Source organism: Lutra lutra, chromosome 6 (genome assembly GCF_902655055.1).
Source record: "Lutra lutra chromosome 6, mLutLut1.2, whole genome shotgun sequence".
Lineage (NCBI taxonomy): Eukaryota > Metazoa > Chordata > Mammalia > Carnivora > Mustelidae > Lutra > Lutra lutra.
In genome coordinates, this window is record NC_062283.1 from 47,778,195 (window position 1) to 47,801,274 (window position 23,080).

Here is a 23,080-nt window from a genome sequence, read left to right on the forward strand (position 1 = left end):
TTAAAAGAGTCTTAGGCTTATTCAGTTCCAACCCAAACCTCATCCCTGAATTTGACATGAGTTCCTGAATTCCTGTTCATGTGGTGAGAGAGCTGAACTGTACTAGAACACTTCAGGTGCTGGTGTGCTCAAAACCTCACAGATTTCTAGTTAACTGCTGAGATTGATAAATGCACTTTTTATTAAACATATGTGACTAATTAAAATATTAGAGCTTATTATATAAATAAGATAACAGCTCCTTAAGTTGCAAATAGTAAAATAAATACATGTATTGGATGATGAGATGATCCTTGCCGCCTCCCTTCCCCAGTGTAGGAGATGGAAGGGCCTAGGAATGTAATATAAAGTGTAGATTTTAACTATACCTATGATGTCCATACACAAAGTAAGATACTGACATGCTACAGAGTATTTCTAGAGAAAGCATTTATCTGTAAAGAGAAATTATTTGATTATGATATTTGGTAAATATCTAAATGTACATTTCTACCCTTCTTAGGCTGGATTTGTTTTTAGCAATGTTAAAATATACTATATAGGCTTTATTTCATTGATTTTCTAATTAGAATTCATTATTATTGCAATAGAATTATACCTGTTTCCCCAAATAAACTTGGCTGTTAACATTAATATATTGCAGTTGCATTCAGTCAATTTTATAGAGAGGACGCATACCAAACTTCTCAAATAATTTACATATTTAATTAATAATAACTAATATTTTTATTCTTAAAAGGGCCATAGACATCAAAATATAATTATTTATCTTATCAGACTATTGATTCATAAATATGGTAGTTGTTTTATTTATCTTTGGTTATGTTTAATGTAAAAACAGATTTAAAAAAAAATTTAGTAGGGGGCCTGGGTGGCTCAGTTGGCTAAGTCTTGATTTGGCTCAGGTCATGATCTCAGGGTTGTGGGATCGAGCCCTGCCTCAGGCTCCATGCTTAGTGGTGAGTCTGCTTGAGATTCTCTCTCTCCTTCACCCTTTGCCCTTGTTCCCTCTTTCTCCCTCTCTCTAAATTAAATAAAGAAATCTTAAAAAAAAAAAAAGAAAAGAAAAGAAAACAGGATTTGGCAACAGAAATTTTAGGACAAGTCATAGTCTGTTAATTTGTAAATGACTATGTATTATGATGGAATTAAATTTCAAAATCAAATCACTGGAGCACGAACTAATCTATGAATGATCCTTATGATTAAAAATATAAAAACATGGGGCGCCTGGGTGGCTCAGTGGGTTAAGCCGCTGCCTTTGGCTCAGGTCATGATCTCAGGGTCCTGGGATTGAGCCCCGCATCGGGCTCTCTGCTCAGCAGGGAGCCTGCTTCCTCCTCTCTCTCTACCTGCCTCTTCCTGCTTGTGATCTCTCTCTCTGTCAAATAAATAAATAAAATCTTTAAAAAAAACCATATATATATATATATATATATATATATATAAAAACAAAACAAAGTCTTGCTTATTTGTATAGAATATCAATTTCACAGTCTTTAATTCTAGGTATACTAGTTCCTTCAGAAGATATTCCGACTTTGCCAGAACTTAAGTAAATGAATAAGATTCTTATTTCAAACAGTAATGGAATTTGTTTAGTATTCTATTTTCTATGTCATATATTTCCCAGCATCTAATTGTACTGATTAGGCAGTTTTGAAAGTTTATTTTCTTTCTATTTTAAAACGTGAAGTTTAGAAATAAGTATTATTTATTAAATTAAATAGGACACTTGCCAAAATTACCCAACAAACTGCCAACTACTTGTTCCACTTTGCATTTGTGGAGAATCTAAGCATTACTTATAAGTGATGTAATTCCTTTCACATTTCAAAATATGCCCTTATAATGGACTCAACAGAAAAAAAAGTGTACAACATAAAACACTGAAGTATCATCCATTAGCCTGATTATTTTAACACCAATGATTTATGTATTATTTTAGCAGAATGACATACATGGTTTATTCCCAATATTCTATTTCCCTTAGTTTCCTCTACTCTAATTTTGACATATAAAAATCAGCTATAAGATATCTTATAGCTCCAGGAGCACCTGGGTGGCTCAGCTGGTTAAGCCTTTGGCTCAGATCATGTTCCCAGGGTCCTGGGATCAAGTCCCACATCAGGCTTTCCCTGCTCTGCGGGGAGCCTGCCTCTCAGTCTTTCTGCCACTCCCCTTACTTATGCTCTCTCTCTCTCTCTGTGTCAAATAAATAAATGAAATCTTTAAAAAAAAATAACTAGGGAAACATATTATATAGATTTTTATTAAAATATTGAGGTTTTATTGTCTCATTCCTAATCAGTTATTCCATCAAATGCCTATGCAGCACATTCAAATTTTTGTTACATGTTACTTGCTCAGTAGCTTCAATATCTACTAGAAATGAATTTGAAGATTAATTAGTATCTAACAAAACATAGAATTGGAAAAGGTATATCCAGTTAAGTTGTAAAGATTGGTTTTAATATCAAGTAATAATACATTTAAAAATCATTGAATTTGAAGATTAATTAGTATCTAACAAAACATAGAATTGGAAAAGGTATATCCAGTTAAGTTGTAATGATTGGTTTTAATATCAAGTAATGATACATTTAAAAATCATAATGAAAGTCAATCGCTCTACTAAAATGTTTCTTAATGTACTGTAACACCACACAGCCACCTTTATTTATAACAAATAATGAAACTATAGTGCTAAACTAATCAAATTCAAATCAATTCAATTACATATGTTTCATGAAACACTGTTTAGGAAACCCAAAATGAACTAGAAAATCAAAGGTTCATTGCTTTATAATCAATTTATTGAGATTTAAACGTCAACCAACTAGGTGATCAATTCATTTCTCAGTTGTGCCCTTAGTGGGAAGTTGTCAAGAACATTTGACATCTCTTCAACTTGCTATCTCATTTGTCCTTGTTCATGAACCTCTTGTTGATACATTAAACCACAAGACAAGAAGAAGAGGACAGCCACCATTCTGTTAAAATACACACATCAGCATTTGCAAATACCATGTGTAGTGTTACCATGTGTAATTTCCAAAGGAAATATGCAGTATCTCTCATTTCCTCAGTTCTTCTTTCTTTCTTTCTTTCTTTCTTTCTTTCTTTCTTTCTTTCTTTCTTTCTTTCTTTCTTTTTCCTGTATCTAATGGTGCCCAACTAATTTGGAACAGTAAGAAATATCATTAATTGACCTAGTGGTGGAGACATCAGGACTCTTATCAGAAAGAAAAAACGGTGAATGAAAAAAAACACTACTTTATCCAAATATAGTAAAAATATTTTTTGTGACAAATATTTTTATGACAAAAGTCACAAAACATTTTTTTCTCACAAATTCAAAAGTGGCAATCTTTCAGTGAAAATACACTTTTAGCAATTTCACAAAACTTCTAGCTAAAGAAGGTGTTGAATTAACACATTTTTAATCAACTAGTGCTTTCAGCAAAGTCTTTGTATCAGGAAAGTAGAAATATTAGCAGGTAAAGAGTTACAAGTTAAGAAAGTACTTGAAACACAAAAGCAGAGCCTTTTTAAGTATCATAAACCAAGTCTCACATTTGCCTTAGTCTGACCTGGTCACTTGTAATTCTAACCCTATTTTGATCTTCAGTTTGAAGGCAGTAAGGCTCAAGATACATAGACCATTTCCTTCTAGAACTTTGATTTTTCTGTCATTCTTACAGGAAGGGAAAAGGTTTCTGAATATCAATGTATGTGCTCTATTCCCTAGCTGATAGTTGGAGTTACCGTAAGAATCCTGGGAACTTTTTTTATAATAGTTAAGGTTCCATTAAACTTAGTTCTCAAATAGCTTCTTAGAGTTTATTCATCAAATAATTCAGGGTGTAAAAGTAGCACATAAACATTAATTGAACAGCCATTAAGCAGTATGACTGTTGGTTTTTGGTTGATGGAGGACATAAAGGTCCATACCCTGTGGTGGAAAACAATTAGGTCTTACGATGAACATGCCATTAAATATAGTACTACCAGACTTAGACCCGTTTCACTTTACCGAATAGCAGTCAGCCGTAGTCAGACACCTGCCCAAGTTCTAGGAAGTCATATTTTTACTGTCATGACTTACCTGCTTATAAATATTGTAGAGTGCCTCATGCTTTATGCTAATGGCAATGACAAATGGTTGTCATTATCTTCATTCAATCTCATAAAATACTTCCTCAGGAGAGACTGATCATAGCTAGAATGCTGCTTAAAGTTAAACTGTTTTTCTAAAACACAGAATATAAAAAGCACTTAAGTACAAGAGGTTGGATGGATAATTTATTTTGTTTTGAGTATGTGTGACAGCCACTACTATTGTTAAATTTGCCATGAACTGAATTGATACACCATATGGGAATGCCTTAGAGGGGCCTATAGGTGTGATTGCACAATGCTCTAAATTGTTCCACTCATCTGGGACTATAGGTGAAGATGTATGATGGAGAAGCCAGAAGATGGAATATATCTGACACTGACTGGAGGTTCAGCGTTTGAAACGATGGAGGTGAGCCCAATCATCTATTTGATTTCCTTAATGTACTCTGCTTACAAGACAGGTGCAGAACACTTCATTATGGCCCAAAAACAAATGCTTAAATGGATCAAGCAGATCTTTCATCTGATAGAGGCTAAGTGGGACCCTCAGTGAATGTCAAACTAGTGAGAGACTTTTAGTTTTATTCCTCATCACAGCAGCACAGCAGTTATGCGCTGATTCTCTATGTGCACGATTTTCCTATGTCTTGCACCTGCGGAACTTGAGGTTATGAATTTCTGTATTACATAATACAATCAAAACAAAAATCAACTAATAAGGAAATATATTTTGTTGAGGGATTGTGATGATATTCACTTGATTTTTATTAAAAGGCAGATGGGGGACAGAAAGTTCCTGAGGAGAGGAAAGGTCATCCACTACATATGAGACATCTTTATGGAGCTTGTGTCTCAAGAGTTATCTTTGACAGCCTTCTCGATGTCACCTTTTTGTCTCAGAGGGAAAGTTCAGTGTAGCGGGCAGGAAGGACACTATATAGTGGGCGTCCAGTAAATGTCTGTCGAATGAAATGGGGTGGAAGGTGGAATGGGGCAGAGTGGGACAGAACACGATAGACTGGGGACATGATAATTTGTTCCCTCCTAAAATTCTACTTTGTTTTAAAACAAAAGGAGAAATGGATGGGTGGGTGGGCAGTGATATATTTGCTTCAAAATAGAAGCTTGTTTTCTTCTTCATGCACGCTTTTATTAAAAAAAAAAAAAATTGTGGGGCTCCTGGTTGACTCTGTTGGAAGAGCATGCAACTCTTGATCTCAGGATTGTGAGTTCAAGCCCCATCCATGTTGGGTGTAGAGATTATTGACATAAATATAAACTTAAAAGATACAAAAATAAAAAATAATCTGTTTCAAGAGTATAAATTGCAATGTATATATTTGTTTTAATGAGACATGAAATTGGATAAGGGATTTCAGAAAAGTTTCTCTTGCAGGTAATTAAAATAATTTTTTTTAATTAAAGTGCACTTTCTAGGACCTAGTCAGAGAGACTTCAGGGACTTTAACCTTCAGCTAAGTTACAAATACTATAAAAACATCATGCCTCCTATTTTGTCTCAGAGGATCTTGAATCTGACCTATACATATCATCTTTCCAAAGAGTTCCATGGAAATTTTTCTGCACAGTCTAACATTCCCTTAGGGATTTGTTTTTAGCTAGAGTATACATTGTAGATAAGGTGGCTGTGCGTCCTGGTTTATGCCTGTTGTCCTAGTGTAATTACTGAGAGTCCCGACTTTCACTCTCAGACATGTCCCAGTATGGATGACAAATTATGGTAACCTTGTCTATAAATAATAATAAAATGTTAATAATAATAAAATAACCTTTTTTTGGAAGCTTGCTATTCACCTGAGACTTTGAAATACTTTCCTGCATAATGAATTCTTCGTAACCCGATGAGGGAGATACTTTATTTCCCTTGTTTTACAATTGAAGAAACAGAGATGGAGAGATTGACTAGCACGGCCTCGTCTCATAGTGGGCAAACTGAAACCAGACTAAGGTCTGACTCCTTAACAGCATAGGTCGGAAGATGGTACACGATCTTCCTATTTGCTGGCTGAAATGAGTAGCAGGATTTTACTGAACATATTCAAAGATTATCAATAGTTTTAATTTGTTATTCTTATTAGCTATTATAAGACTATATTATTATAAAGGAACATACATTTTAAGATGCAAGAAAAGAGCACTAACTGAGCTAGGTTGTGGTTCAGGATATCACTATTACTATACTAATGATAATAACAATGATTTATTAAGTGACTAGTTTTTCTACATAGGGCTTTCCCTGTGTTCTTCCGACCCTTTTTTTTTTTTTTAAGTTTTTATTTATTTATTTGTCAGAGAGAGAGAGAGAGAGGGAGAGCATAAGCAGACAGAGTGGCAGGCAGAGGCAGAGGGAGAAGCAGGCTCCCTGCCGAGCAAGGAGCCCAATGTGGGACTCGATCCCAGGATGCTGGGATCATGACCTGAGCCGAAGGCAGCCGCTCAACCAACTGAGCCACCCAGGCGTCCCTGTTCTTCCGACTCTTAAAATAGGTCTGTGGGGCAGAACATTCCAATTCCACGAATGTGTACAGATTGCTTTAGCTACTAGGCCTAAATTGCCTCAAAGGTTAAAAGGAAGATCGAGGACCATTTCATTTCAGCAGGTCTCCCAGCTCTGACATTCTCTGCCTAGACAGATGTCTCTGGGAGTAACTGGTTATCAGGATATAAGGCATGAAATCTGGACACTGAGGAAAATTCTTATGTTATGGAAATATAAATATATATGAAAATTCTTATATTCTTTATTATGATATATGTTTATTATATATATGCATATACATATACATATATATATATATATATATATAATATATGTTAGCTATTATAAATGCTTACTACGGGCCTGTACTTTTTATACTTTTTTCTTTCATTTTTCTCCTCACCATAGGCCAGATAAGAAGATCATTTGGATTTGAACCAATGTAAGTTTAACTCCACTATGCTAGAATTAGCATCTTTCTCAGAAACTCTCTACAGATTGCCCTAATTCAGGAACCTATCTGAAAACAATATTAAATAAAGATGAATAAATGACATTTGCTTATAATCAATTTTGTTCCACCACTGTGTAAGAAATATAGATAGAAAAGCAGAGATGATAGTATTCCATAGAGGTTGTTGAGAAGAAATTCCTTTTTCAAAAAAGAAGTGTAGAAATTCTTACCAGTGCAGAGTAGGTTCTGTGTGCTGCAGAGAACAAAGTAAATAAAAGTCTGTGCCTATACCCAAAAGATGCTTAAGGTTTACTTGGGGATAGAAGAATATAAATGTACGAATATGGATTATAAGGTATTATAAAATGCCAAATCCTGTAGTGCAATGTGAACAGTGGTTCTTAACTGGGAATGCAATATGTGTGGTGTGCTTTAAAAATACAAATGTGAGGACCGTATTTGCATTGACTTAATAAGTGTCTGAGCTTAGAGCCTGGAAATGTGTATTTTCTAAACTCCACAGGTGATTCTGAAGTGACTATGAATAACAACCACTGATTAAAATATATGTGGACCATATTAATATGTTAATTATGCGGCTTTAAAAAGAAGTGGTTAATATGGGCTGGGATTTTAAAAGAAGGCTTCCCAGAAGAGGTGAGATTTGGATGAAAAGTCAGATATGGACAGAAGGTAGGTGAAAGTTTCTTTTTTTTTTTTTCTTTTACTCTCTTTAGTGCCAAACAAAATCTTGCCTTTAAAGTTTTTTGCCTGCATTTCAGATTCCTATTATGTTAACGGGATGATAGAATTTATAACAATAAACACTTGGAAATGTTCCATTCTCTTCTAATATGAAACTCAGTTTTAAAGTCTTACTTGAAAGCTTGTGTATTATTGCTTGAAAGCTTATATGTTATTATGGATTATATATTGATTATATATATGGGGGAAGATATATCTATATGTGGATATATAGGTAGATAGAGATTATAGATTTTACTACTTATAATAAAGAATGTTTGTCATAATTAGTAGATGCAGTTTAGACTACAAACTGCCAAGGACAAAAATCTATATTTTATTCAAATTTGAATTTTTAAATCTTTATCATAGGGATTGGCACCCAAAATGTGCCTGACATATATTTGCTTGTTGAATGAATGAAACATTTAGATTTATCCCATCCCACCTTCTGTGTAGGGAAGTTTCCAATGGTCTCTGCCTGAAGGATCAAGTATTTGATCTATGAAGGTTTTGTTTAATTAATTTGTTTCTTGACCCAGAACCAATAATCTAGCAAAGATTTTCAACAATTGTTACTTTTTAAGAGTAAGCTTTTAGACTTTTTCTTTCCCAATAAGAAGATGGAAAAGGCAAAAGAGGTGCAAGCTGCAAGCTTCAAGGAAGGGCATTTCCCATCCATGTTTGTGTCCAGAACAGCTGGTAAACCCCTCTTCTTAGACCAGTCTCTCTGTGGAGGGCGACATCACCAAATCTGTCAGTGGGAAGGAGAAAGCCTTTATAAATAAGCTTTCCCAAGCTTTCTGCAGATCTGCTTTTTTTTTTTTTTTAAGAACAGGCTTGTTTTGCCATTGTTTTGGTTTGGGTTGTTAACAGTTTTGAAGGCGTGACTGTCAGAAAGATCACTGAGAATCTTTATGTTGCTGCATTACATCTTCCCAGCACCAAACAAGCCAAGCTTCCTTAGCATTTTGTGGTTGTGGTTGTGGTTGTTGTAAAAAAAAAAAAAAAAAGTCAGGAGATATTCATATTTCCCCCGTAAAATTTTATAATACTTTTGGGAACAGTTTCATTGACAAGAAAAATAATAGGAAGAACAAAGAATAAACAGAAAATCAGAGACAGATGAGAAAAGAATATGATAACATGATGATAGAAAGCTCTGAATTTATAATTTATATATGTGTTTTGGAGAATAAAAGGGAAAGTAGAAGGCATCACATGGTGTTTAGTTGTGGACATGTGTTTGTAAAACATTTTTAACGTGCGACAGCGGTGACAATAAAAGCAGATACTTTTTTATTTTTGGCATTAGAGAAGGGTCAGGTAGGATCCAGAAGAGGGAGCTTGGGCAGAAGCAACTGTCACAGAACAGGACACCTATCAGCTCAGCCTCAGTGGCACTCAAGGAAGTCCGGACTGCCCATCCCCATTGTTTCTGGTTCAATTGATGTGGCTCTGGGCTAGAGGGGTTTAAACAAATGTCCACTCTTCCTTAGGGGACTATTGGGTGAACTCCTCACATGACTATACTCTGTAACACACACATGGAATTCTTAGGTGGACCCAAATGCAAGACTTCCAGATTGCTAATTGGAATCTTAGTAACCTCATTGGCTACAAAATAACCCAAGGAACTCTGGTTTGAGAAAAGGCTGGCACCCGGCTCAAGGTTTGTATCTACCGATCATCATGAATAGCTACACTTTTCCCCGCCTCCCCTCTCCTCTCTCCAGATGCTCCAGCAGCTCCTCAACCCAGACAAGCTTGATTATCATCAGCGAAAAACATTTCAACATAAACATGATTACAAAATTCATTCTAAGTAGTGACTGAACACTGAACATATCTACAGTTTAATTCATATTGAGTTGCATAAAACATCTGAAAATAAAAATGAACTTGTGTTTTAAGACTATTTCAAGAGTAGATCATCACATCCATGGCATACGTGTCATCTGGAGTACAACAGTAATTTTAATCAGCCACTGGTGTGCTAGAGCCGTAAGCGAATGAGATCCAAATATCCACATCTCTTCTCAACTAAGCATTCAGTGAGTTCACTTTGGTATCTTGAAGTAGACCCTGCAGGGGCTACTCAGACCACGGAAATTGTCAAGGGTTTTGTCTTTGTCCAGTCCATCCAGGCTGTTATTTTAAAAAAAATACCACAGAGCGGGTAGCTTCTAAACAACAGAAATTAACTCCTCACAGTTCCGTAGGGTGGGAGTGTGAGATGGGGGGACGGGACAGTCCTGTGAGGGCTTACAGCCTTCTCCTTCTATCTAAGGAGCTCAGAGGAATCTTGTTTATAAGATCACTAATCCCACTCATGAGGGCTCCACCTTCATGACCTAATTATCTCCCAACGGCCCCACCTTCTAACACCATCACCTGGGCATGAGGATGCCAACATGAATTCTCCTGGGAGAGAGGCAGACCATTCAGACCACAGCATGCTATAAATTAGAGTTTTGTTTTTTTCTTTTTCTTGCTCTCTCTTTTGCAGAAAGGAAGTGAGCCAGTTTACCAGCACATGACCGAGTTACATGCACATTTTGGAAGAAGAAGAAACCTAATATAAATACATGTCTGTAATTAAGAACACTGCTTGTTAAGAACATATTTAAAGAAGATACTGCTTAAGATGGATAGTATTTTGTTAGCCTGCTAGGGCTCATTTCTCTTATTATGCCAATTAGCCACGCTGCCTCTCTTAGCTCCTCTCTCCTGAAAATAAAAATATAATAATACCTACATCGTAGAATTGTCCTGATGATTAAATGAGTTAATACATGTGATACGCTTTCAAGGTGCCTGGCACAGGGAAGGTGCTCGATAAGTGTATTCTATTACTATCAGCAGGAGATCCAACTACTCCTAAAAGACTCCTTGTTGCGCTTTCCTATCTTTTAGAAGCCCATACCTAACTTCACAAGTTCTGTGAAGATCCATTAAATGAAAGCATATCAAATCACTTTGAAATGCATAAAGTACTATGTAAATGAAAGGTGGAATAATTATGTTAAAGGCATCATCTTGAATTTTGTTTATACTGCATCTTTGAAATGAGCATCAGATTTTTCTCTAGGCATTTATGGCTCCTACAGAAACAAACACAGATGGTGCCCAAACCTCCTACTGAATAGTTGTAGGCAATGGCATTTATCAAAATACCGCAGGTCACTAAATGTGCAAAGACTCAAAACAAACCCCACATCTCAGTGTCGGGCCAGCATGGTAATTTAGGCAAATAAGCCTTTGTTTGATAATTCAAGGATCTTCTGATTTGTCAAATATACTAGCACAACAAACAGAAAATCCTACATGTAGGCTAAGTTTTACAAAATAGGACATTAAAATGCAATTTCTTTTAGAGAAAAAAAATCAGGTTTCTTTACTGATGAGAGTTTCTAGCCAAATTAGAATGTATTTTGGGACTGTGCATGCAGATGTTCTGATTTTACGTTGACCTTCTAGCCAAGCAAAGCAGAGAAAGGAAACATGACTTAAAGATAGGTTTTCTTCTACTCAAACCTTCTAAGAACCCAGTTTTTGGAGTGCAGGCTTCCTTTCGTCAGCCAGCTAGTCCTGGGATTTCTATAACATAACTCTCTTGATGGGGTCATGGGCTTGATTGCCCTTGGATCCATTCCTTGCCCTCCCTCTGGCTGACTAGGGGACAGGAAATTCTGATCCCTGAGGCTTCCTTTCCTAGAGCGCTGTCTCAGGGGAACTGTTGCTGGCTTCTGCCACTGGAACTTGGGAGTGGGGACATTGGGAGGTGACAAGAGATGGGGAAGAAGGGAGCAGTCAGGGCACTCTTCTCAACACTGTTTGCCTCCTGCACCTTCTCAGGCAGAAGCTGTCTCTTCCGTGCCCACCTCCCACTGCTAAAGCCTGCCACGTTCCAGTTCTTACCTGGTAACACATGGCTCCTAGGTTTTGGTACCCTCTTTTCATCCTGTGTCCCTCCAGCCAGGGTGGGTTATGCCTTGCTCCTGTCGCTAAGTCTCCTGTCACCTCACTTTTCTCTGGTTGGCTTTCATCACCTGTTTTGTGCTTTAATCAATTTCCTGCATTTGAATCTTCCGTTTAACAAATATTCAAAGTGAATCCCGTTTGTCTCGACTGGACCCTGACTCACCTAAGATCTGACATAGGCCACCTGCTCCACTGAATTCTTAGGCAAGAAACACTGCGCTCATCGTAAAGATCTCACAGGTTCTCCGGAGCGTGAACTCCTGCAGTCACTGTACCGTTTGCAGCTCTTCTCCTTTCGTTAAAGGTTAAGTCTGTCTCACGTCTGAGCTGCGCCAAATCCTGAGCAGGAGGCAGAGAAAAAGTGTTCTTCTTCGTTTCTGCTAAGCTTAGTGTCACAAGACTGTATTACACTGCTCAGCCTCGTCTGACCCCTTCTTCAGACCACACCCTTCAAATTCACCTCCAGGTGGTGATTCTCACAAATGTTAATACCCTTCCTAGCAAGTTGCAAAGGACGCCAGAATTCCCAGATTATTTCCATGCATATGAATGACATGGAATGCAAGAAGTGAGCTGTTGCCCTTCTAAAATTCTGTCCCTCTGCTTTCTTTTCATGAAAGGAAGATTGGGCCCCAAACAATTCCATATCTTAAAATGGTTTTAGGGAGTTTAAATTAGTTCTGTGAACATCATCTCAACCCTGAAGTATAAAACTAGGGTTGTACGTCCCATGTATTTTTCAAACTTAGTTTGGACTCTGACATTAAAACACACCTTTATGGGGCGCCTGGGTGGCTCAGTGGGTTGAGCCTCTGCCTTCAGCTCAGGTCATGATCTCGGGGTCCTGGGATCGAGCCCCACATCGGGCTCTCTGCTCAGCAGTGAGCCTGCTTCCTCCTCTCTCTGCCTGCCTCTCTGCCTACTTGTGATCTCTCTCTCTCTCTGTCAAATGAATAAATTAAAAAAAAAATCTTAAAAACAAAAAAACAAAAAAACACACCTTTATGCCGAGTTTTTAAAAAGAGTATCCTAGGAGGGTTTTTCACATTTTCTCCTATACCTCATCCTATACCATTGCTCACGCTGCTCCCCCTTCCCGAAATGGCCCTTTTTCCATCAATTCTCAATCGAATAACCATCTTTCCAGGAGTGTTCTCTACACTTCCCCACTCGTTGTCGGGTGATGCCGCCTGTCCCCCATTTGTGTCCCCATACTGCATTCTGTGAAATAGATGCATGTCTCTCTCTGTCTTGACTTAGCCTATAAGCTCCGAAATGACAGAACTACATTTACTTTTGTAGTCCTGCTGCTCCGTGACATGCTTGGCACTGAGGGATTATTCCAAAAATATTTGTTAAACTGTGGCTGAACACCCTGAAAGGTCTAAGGCCTCTCATGCTGGACGAAAATTAATTTTCAGATCATGAAATGATCATAGAATGACATGTTTTGTTTTGTATGAGAGATATTTTAGTAACAAACACATAAGAGACACTTGCCATTTCACAAAATGCTTGTGACCCACATATAGAAGTACCAATTTTTTTTAAAGATTATTTATTTATTTATTTGACAGAGATAACAAGTAGGCAGAGAAGCAGGCAGAGAGAGAGGAGAAGCAAGCTCCCTGCTGAGCAGAGAACCTGATGTGGGGCTCGATCCCAGGACCCTGGGATCATGACCCGAGCTGAAGGCAGAGGCTTTAACCCACTGAGCCACCCAGGCGCCCCAGTACCAATTTTTATTAAGCAACATTGATAAAGAGGGAAATGGGCACACAAGAGGAACATAACGAGTTTAGAACAAAGCTTCTCAAATCTCTGCCTTGTTTATCATCCTTCAGTAGAAGTTGCATCTTCTGTGTTTGGGTTCCCAAATCTAAGCTCTTATTTTCAGTGTCCATCTAAATATATTCCCACTGCCTTCACCACCAATTCAGTAAATGCCATGGCTCTAACTCATTTCCTTTGAAAAGGATGAGCTCAGCCATGCTCTGTTTATTCCATTTATAATGGATCTGCTTGCACATTTTGGTCCATTGCCTCCAGTGTCATTCCTCATGAATCTGTTTATTCTACCCAATTAGACTCAGATCTTTGTGGTCAGAGGTACTTTTCTATCTCCTCACAGCATGGTCATAACATGGGCTTGTGAATTAAATGTCTTCTACACTTCACCAATATCTGTGCTAATCTTTTTAGTTCCCTGTCAAATGACCATGTTGGTGTATTCCCTCTGTGGTAGCCGCCATGGGCATTTGGTCATCCACACAGAACACAGCTCTGAGCTCTCCCATTATTCTAGATCAAAGAGTCTATGTATGAGGCTGGCAGCACAGGGACTTCAAGACCCCTCTACCACTTTCCTTTAGAGCCAGGACTATCCTTAAGCTACCTCCCCCCAGAGACCCACTGTGGCCCTTGTAGTAGCACCGTCGATAAGTGATTCTCTGTCACTGAACCTGTTTGTTTCTGTCATAGCACTTAGGATAATTTATACGTATACATATGTACAATATATGTAGAATAAGCACATAAAGTAAGTGAACAAGTTAAATGCATACAAATATGTAAAATATATAGTAGATATAAAGTATATGCATGTATATGTATAAGTAATATATACCCAAAAAAACCATATGTGTGAGTGTACGTATATGTGTGTTTTATGTTTTCATAAAACCTCCACAGATTTCCTTCACCATGACTTGCTTCACCACTTAATGCCCAAACCTAATACAGAGTCTGGCACAGAGTACATACTCAGAAATATTTGTTGAATAAATAACACATGAATGAATGAAGCTATGAGAGGAGAGAATTCTTTCCAACTTCATCACATCAGATCTTAAGTTGTACTGACCAAAAAGTGAAATGGGGAGAGAAACAGATGCATAGAAAAGTGAAGAAGTCAATGTTCTTTTCTCTACTCCAAAGTTCCATGAGACTTATAATGTCTCCTCCCAGAAGGAGGGTCCCAGACTTCTCAGTTTGTTTTTATCTGGAGGGAAGATAGAAGAAGACGAGAAAGTATTTTCTGTTCACTATTGTTGATGCTACCCACTAATAAAAACTACAAACATTTCAGCAAAAAGTTAACAATTTCCAAATAGTGTAGCCAAAAAAAAAAAAAAAAAAAGAATTGGACATTCCTATATTTATTGCTGCAACCTTCTGTTTCTTTTCTATGAGCACAATCCTAATATCATTAGGATACATCCATAGCAGGTACACCCACTAAAAAGAAAGAGCAGGACAGCATTACAGCCAAGCAACAGAGTATGAAAGCTGATGACAAGGACGGTGAGGCAGACCACCTGACTGCAAGTCCCCCATCCACTGTTTCCTAACGGTGAGATCACAGGCAGGTTGGCAACCTTGCTTTCTTTCTTAAAATGGAGACAATACTAATACCTAACTCACAGGGCTTCTTACTGGATTGAAGAAAATAGAACATGTAAAGCCCTTAGAATAATGCCTGGCACATAGTAAACACTCAGTAAATGCTCACTAATCATATTCTTTGTATTACTATTTTTGTGACCAATTCCAAATTAAGGCAGGTGTACTTCTATTGCAGAATGGATAAATTCTCACTAAGACAGAGCAAGGGGGAAAAAGGGAATATGTACATATATATAAGTATCCCTTAGGATGGAAGGGAGTATAGCCATAGATGCATTGGAAACATAAAATGGCATGGTAGAGAGTGAGAATTCTAAGATTTTGTTATGTCCTCTTGAGCAGTTTTCCTTTCATTCTTACTCCTGGTAGAAAGTGTTCCTTCATATACCTTGTACATACCAAATAATGAAGATTACTCTTATTTTACCTTTCCTGATCTAAAAATTTGGAGATGAGCTGATCACAATCTACTTTTTAATAACCTTCAGCCAAAGCAAAACAAAAACAAAACAAAACACCCCAGCCTTGCTAAGGAATCACAAGTGATTTACTTCAATGATTTCAAACTTGTTCATTTAAAGTCTATTTATATCCCCCATAGTTGTTTGAATTCATTTACCTCATCAAGAAAGGAATTAAAATTTCCATGCTGAACTATGTAACATAAATAATTAACACTAACACCTTTAGTTCTTTTAAAAAGAGGAACAAAAATCCTTCTCCGCTTGACTGCACCTTTCCCTGCATATTTGTTCTTTATGAAAGTATGAAATGTATTTCATTTAACAAATATTTATTTAGTTTCTATTATGTTCTAGGCACTATATTAGAAACTCAATTAAAAAAAAAACAAAAAGGAGCAGTGAACAAAATTTTCATGAAGTCTAGAGTCTACTGGGTGATAGACATTAAGGAAGGCTCGTGATGTAATGAGCACTGAGTATTACATAAGACTGATGAATCACTGACCTCTACTTCTGAAACCAATAATACATTCTATGTTAATTAGTTGAATTTAAATTTTAAAAATGGGGGGAAAAAACCCTAGAATCTAGAGAGGGTTTGAAGCAATAAACAAAATACATACTATCTCAATTTATAATTGAGATCATTGTAGCCCCAGAAACAAATGGAGAGCTTGAGATAGGATAGTGAGGGTGGGTGGAGGGCAGGGTGACAGCTACAGAAGGCCTAGCTGAGGAAGTATCATTTAAGCAACACCTAAAAGAAGAAAAGGAAAGAGCCATTCAAATTGCTGGGAGAGGAGCACATTTCCTGCAGAAAGAACAGCAGTACAGAGGTTGTGGTGTGAAAACAAATATGCACAAGTCACTGGGTCTATAAGTGGACACTGGTGAGGAACGGGAGGGCATGATGTGAGAAGAGCTAGGAAGGTGAGGTCACGCAGGGTTTTGAGACTGGGATGTTCTCGGTGTGAACCGGACACTGCTAAAAGATATATAAACAAAGAGTTAGTGTAAACAGGATCTATGTTTCCAAAGATAGCCCTGGTTGCTGTGTGGAGAATTCATGGAAAGGGGACATCAGTAAAATAAGAAGATAACCTAGCAGAGTGTTACAGGAATCCAAGCACTCTAGAGTCGAGTGCTTACTTACTCTACTAGAGTAAATATTTATTAGAGTAATTACTAGAGTAATTTATTACTAGAGTAATCCAGCTGAGACTGGAGAGTCGGCAATGGAGATGTAGAGAACTAATTATGAGAGATGCTTAGGAAGCAGAAATGACAAAATTTGATTAATCAGATTGGAAACAGAGGAACCATGTATGACTCTTAACTTTTGGCCTCAAATCTGGATGATAGATCCATTTACTGAAAACTGTGGAAGTACTAGGAGTTCTGTCTTGACCGGGTCAATTTTATGATACTTACGTGACACCCCAATGTAGATGTTAAATAAGCATTTGATTATATTGATGTGAAGCTGTCATATAAATGAGCCAATGATGGCCCCTAGGTCATTTCTTTTCTCACTGCAGGCTGATACCATTCTCTCAAAAGCCTGCCAGAGACAAAATCAAATTTTTACACATCCATTTATCTTTAAAATAGGCCAAACAAGCAGATTTTTAAGCCAGTTAGAGCCTGCTTCTTTCCATCAAAATCCCACCCCAATCCTAGCCCTATCTAGGCCTAGCACTAGATAAGCCCTGGGGCCATGGAGACTCCAAACCCAGGCCTCCCTTCTGAGCTCTCTGACCCCAAGACTGTGGAGTCGCCAAGCCGCCACAGTGACACTGCCCACACAGAAGCTTCTCGCCAACACCCAGCCCGGCCCCAGCCCGGTCCCAGCCCGGCCCCAGCCTCGCAAGAGATCCTTTGTCCTCCTCCCCTTCCGAGCAGCAGCCCTGGACCCTTGTCTGTGGACAGCCTCCTATTGGGTGGGACTTTCCCGAACCTATCAGCGCCCAATAAAGTTTGTGTGTGCTACTGCCACCTTGTGGTCATATCTTGAACCTCCCCTACTAAGCTCAGAAGTCTACCTGGAAATAATTAACACAGACATGGCCCTAAGGCCCCAAGAGGCAATGACACTACTTCCAGAAGAGTCTACAGAAATAAGGCAGGAAGGCCTAGGACTAAATCTGAAATATCAGAATGTGAGATCTAGCAAACAGGAAAAACATGCAAACATAACTACTTGGTTAATTCCTATTCATATGCTATCGCTCAGGCCAGACACTAGCTCTTTTAAGACAAAACCCTGTCTCTTCCCAATTAGGCCAAGCTGTGTTAGAATGACCGCCCTCTTCTCTGCTCCGATGGTTTTTCTGTTATTGCTATCCCACATATTATTTGTTATTATTTGTCCGTCTCCCCATGAGGCTGACCTTGAGGCAGAACATGGTTCACCTCTAAATTCCAGGGATTTACCACATCAAGGATGGAAAGTGCAAAATAAGGATATTCTTATTTCTCAACAAATGAATGAATTGCACAGTCTGTACTAGAATGGATATAGGAAAAGCTAGAGCTGATAGTGTGGTGGCAGAGAGTTTCAGGTGGTTAGGGAATACTTGGGGCATCTTTTGTTTCATGAGCATGGTATTACTGGCCACTCCTCTTTCTCATTATGAAGTCAGATTCCACTCTTACCTACCTAAAGACGCTGGGACACTGGGCTCACATGTGTTGCACCTCTAAATGCATATGTATATGTGTGTATCTCTATAGGTGGAGATAATGGAATAAATGAAAATATTTCAAATAGTTAGGCAGCTAATTTCATAAAAACTCAAGATGGCATAATACTGAGGATCTTTTTAAAGTATACTTTAAAATATTATTATACTAATTTGGTTTTGCTTCTTTATATGAAATTTAAAATAAAGGGGGAAAAGGGCATGTTAGGTCAATTTGTGTTAGATCTAAATATGAGTCATATCTGAGACAATTTTCTATTCTTAATTGGAACTCCTTTTTGTGATTTCAGTGCTGTATCTTCTGATTCTCATTCAGAGGAGCAAGGCTGGTCCAAGAATGCTATGGATGCATTAAACCATAGCTTCCATATATTTTTTTACTAAGACACATGTTCATCATTCACAATTTGGCTTTTGAAAACAAAATGTAGTATTAGAGAAGTCTATGACCTCTACAGCATGGCACTTAATGACTAAGGTAGAATAAGCATTCATAAATACTTCACAGCAAAAAATAAATAAATGTATAGGTGATGATGGAGGCTAATTAAGTAATAGGCATTTATATCCACAAAAAGTCTCTAGACGCATGGAAGTACAATATATTCTACTTCCTTAACTATGAAACAGAATTAGTTGTAAGACATAATTAATGAAAGTTTTTCAGTATAAAAGATAACTAACCAGCAATTTTTTGGATATTGATTATAAGAAGTACACTAATTTCCAAATTTAAAAACTGTGGCTTATAAATGTTTTTAAATTTAATTTATTTTTTTAAAGATTTTATTTATTTATTTCACAGAGAGAGAAATCACAAGTAGGCAGAGAGGGAGGCAGAAAGAGAGGGGGAAGCAGGCTCCCTGCTGAGCAGAGAGCCCAATGCGGTCCTCGATTCCAGAACCCTGAGATCATGACCTGAGCCGAAGGCAGAGGCTTAACCCACTGAGCCACCCAGGCACCCTATAAATGTTTTTTAAAAACCCTGTGTGTCACAACTAAACTGAACTGAATTAATTTCTATGTCAGGGAGAAATAGCAAATGTTTTAGAATTCCGTATTTAAGTTATGTAATTATCTATGATTATATGTAACTATAGATAATCACATATTAACTTACATAAACATTATGTTTTATTGACTTATTGGTATCTGTTGGTGAAAATATTGACTGGGATTGGTCCCTCCTTGGAGACATAAAATAAGTAAAATTATAGACCTCAGTATGAATATCCCACACACCAATTTATTATCATTTCTACTAGCAAACATATTTTCATGTTTCAGCATTAATAGAATGCTTTCACAATCATTTCTCCGTGATCTTATTTTATCTCCAGATCTATAACAGTAGAGGTTCTACAGATGATAGAGTTGTACATTTGAATACGTACCATATATATATATACATTTTCTATTTGTTTTTTCCTGATAAAAGTTGGGTACAAAAGAGTCCCAATACCGGGCGCCTGGGTGGCTCAGTGGGTTAAGCCGCTGCCTTCGGCTCGGGTCATGATCTCAGGGTCCTCGGATCGAGTCCCACATCGGGCTCTCTGCTCAGCGAGAAGCCTGCTTCCCTCTCTCTCTCTCTCTGCCTGCCTCTCCATCTACTTGTGATCTCTCTCTGTCAAATAAATAAATAAAATCTAAAAAAAAAAAAAAAAAAAAAAAAAAAAAAAGAGTCCCAATACCTAACAAATCTTTCTGTTTGCGTAGGTGATGAAGTGTGTTTTTTTGGAAGGTGAGGACTATGCTTGCCAAGAAACTTCAGGGAATTTTCTGAACATATGCAAAAGCGAAATTACAAAGACCATATTCTTCACAACTTTGTAAGTTCAAGAAACCAGAATAACTATCTTCTTAATAATGCACAGATCAATAATATGTTTTGAGGCATCTTTTTATAATTCCCAAGTGTGTTACATTTGCATACCAAGAATAATGCCCATATAAATTTTTTTCCTATATAATAAGTGGTCCTCCAGAGATGAGGAGTTTGTGTAATTTTTTTTTTAACACATGAAAAACAACACAGAAGCAAAAAGGTAGTTGTCCTCTGGGGGACAGACATATATTGTGTATTTTTTTTTTTAACCCTGCCTACTTTTTTAAATCTAGAAGGGCTCTCTAAACACAAACTATTGGGTTTTTCATTTGGTTGGGTTTTTTTAAAGTTAATTTTGCAGCCAATTTTTTAAAACATTTATTGATTTGAGAGAACAAATGAGAGAACATGTGTGAGGGCAGGGGAAGAGGGAAAGAATGTCAAGCAGACTTGCCACTGATCATGGAGCCCCACACATGACCATCCCAAGACCAGGACCCTGAGATCACAACCTGAGCTGAAACCAAGAGTCAGAACCTCCACCGACTGAGCCCCCCTGGCGCCCTAAACACAAGCTACTATAATGCACGTGGTGTTCTGAGACTTTATTTAGTGTTCATCATAGAAAAACATACCTCTGTGTACAGTACTGTGTGCTCTTTCATATTCCTGTAACTGGAAACTTCCAAAAGGAAAGGTTGCCGCTGTTGGAAATACCAATACTTTCTCATGGGCCTAGGGAATTGCCAAAATCATGCCATTACTGAGCAACTGAGCATGGTTCCAAGCACTTTGCAGGGGCTGACTCGTTTAATCCTCTCCGAAACCTTAAGCAGAGGCTTTATGCTATCTCTGTTTTACAAAAAAGGAGATTGAGGCTCCGAGATTTTAAATAACTTTCCATAATCATACAACTTGTAGATGTGAAACTGAGTAAAAAACAAGAAACTGTTCAAAGCACACACATACAAAAATATGAGGGATGCTACCGTCATCATAATCATCAGCCTAAATAGCAGTTTTATTTACATGGGAAATGGGAGTATTATCAGAGGTTATATAGAGAAAATAGGGGTGAGCCATTATCAAATGAGTTGGAAATGTAAAGTAAACATCTTTTTTTTTTTCCCTGACAAATATTTTCTCAACACATTTGACCACTCAACCCACCTCAGCTGCTTTCCACATACAATTGCATTTGAGGAAATGCTGTGCTATATCCTAAGGCTATCCATCTCCTAGACCAAAGCCCCATGGACTACTCGAATACATTTCCTTCCAGAATTCTTCCCTGTCTCCCTCATCCCAAGAATAAATTTCCTTTTTAAAATATTGAAATTTCTGATATACAGTAGTAATTAGTTGACATTTATGATATACTCTCTAACTAGGGAATTTTTTATAACTATATATACACACACACACATATATATATGTCTGTATGTATGCAGATCAGAACACACACATACACACACCAGATTTTACACATTTAAATGAGCTCTCTTTTAAGTGGCCCCCATGGGGAGCTATGCATCACCCAAATAATTCTTTAAATTCCTTTTGGGAGTTGGCTTTTAAGAACTACATCTAAAGGGACACCTGGGTGGCTCAGTCAGTTAAGCATCTGCCTTTGGCTCAGATCATGATCCTGGGGTCCCGGGATCCCAGGATCAAACCCCACATCAAACTCCCCGCTCACCAGGGAGTCTGCTTCCTCTCTCTGACCCTCCCCACTGCTTGTGTTGCTTTCTTTCCTCTCAAATGAATAAATTTTTTAAAATTAAAAAAAAAAACAAAAAGAACTACATAAGTATCCACATGAAATTCTCATCCTTTCAGAATTGAAGAATTTCTAGAAAGAATCAAAACTATTCGGAACAAATTGAAATTGAGACTATCAATTAATGAGATTGATTTGCTTGCAAGACTTAGAAATTGGTTCTGAGAACAACTGCAAAAGTAGATTAGAACATATATGTTAGAATATGATAGTATTGTTTAAATAGTCGCACGGGCTGATGACATGCCTGCTCCGGGGAAGTAAAGGCAACTCGTTACATTATGTGAGAGGCTATACATTTAAATGCCTTCAAACAAATTAAAAATATGAAATCCTTGGGTATATAAGACAACAGGTAATAAAGGAAATAATGAAAATAAATGAGTGTCCCACCTTACAGACAAAAATAGAAAATTAAAAAGTTCACTAAAAAAAAAAAAACAACAAAGAAAAGCTTCTGTTATTGAAGTAAAGGATGGGTAGAGGGAATTATCTTCTGTTTGAGTCTTTTTTTTTTTCAATCTCTTGAGGTGTTTTTTGAGTTATATCTGCTAAACCCCAGGGCTTCCCAGGCATGATAATAGAAAAATGACTAGGTCTCATTGCAAGCAGACCTGGTTTTGAATCAGATAGACTATGTACAGAGAAGTTACCCAATCTCTCCAAGTCTCAATTTTCTCATCTAGACAGTTATTAAACTGAGAGGATTAAATGTGACAATGCGAAGATGCACTTAGCCTGAGATAGCCTCAAGTAAATGGTGATAATTTATTTCATAATTAGAATTTAAACACCATAATGTTTAAATGTGTGAAAACACTGTTTTGCCTTGACTTCTACTTTTGCACAGAATTTTTAGTATTCCTACTACCAGCTTTTTAACCAATATTTACTACACATATCCTAAACACAGACCACTGTGCTAGAGATTAGGGATACATAGGTGAAATGAGTAAGTTGTGTTCTCAAAAGCTTGTGATTGGAGAACTGAAGCTTATACCAGGTTATAATACCAGTAAGAGGAAATGGTCCATGTAAGATATACATGAAGAGCTGGAGAATCTTAGGGAGAAAGTGGTGGATTCTGACAGAGACAGGAA

At 37.4% G+C, this 23,080-nt stretch overlaps 1 protein-coding gene across 2 annotated transcripts in view; it reads left to right on the plus strand.

The window, feature by feature from the left end:
• The window catches only part of KHDRBS2 (KH RNA binding domain containing, signal transduction associated 2), a 618,929-nt gene extending 608,291 nt beyond the window's left edge, over positions 1-10,638 (plus strand). The window contains exons 10-14 of one of the 2 annotated variants that reach the window (XR_007128209.1): positions 4,453-4,531; positions 7,031-7,064; positions 7,600-7,769; positions 9,381-9,492; positions 10,330-10,638. The gene's annotated coding sequence lies outside the window, so the exon portion shown is untranslated. The remainder of the gene's footprint in view (positions 1-4,452; positions 4,532-7,030; positions 7,065-7,599; positions 7,770-9,380; positions 9,493-10,329) is intronic. The other variant, XR_007128210.1, reaches the window with a different exon arrangement.
• Positions 10,639-23,080: the final 12,442 nt, after the last annotated feature.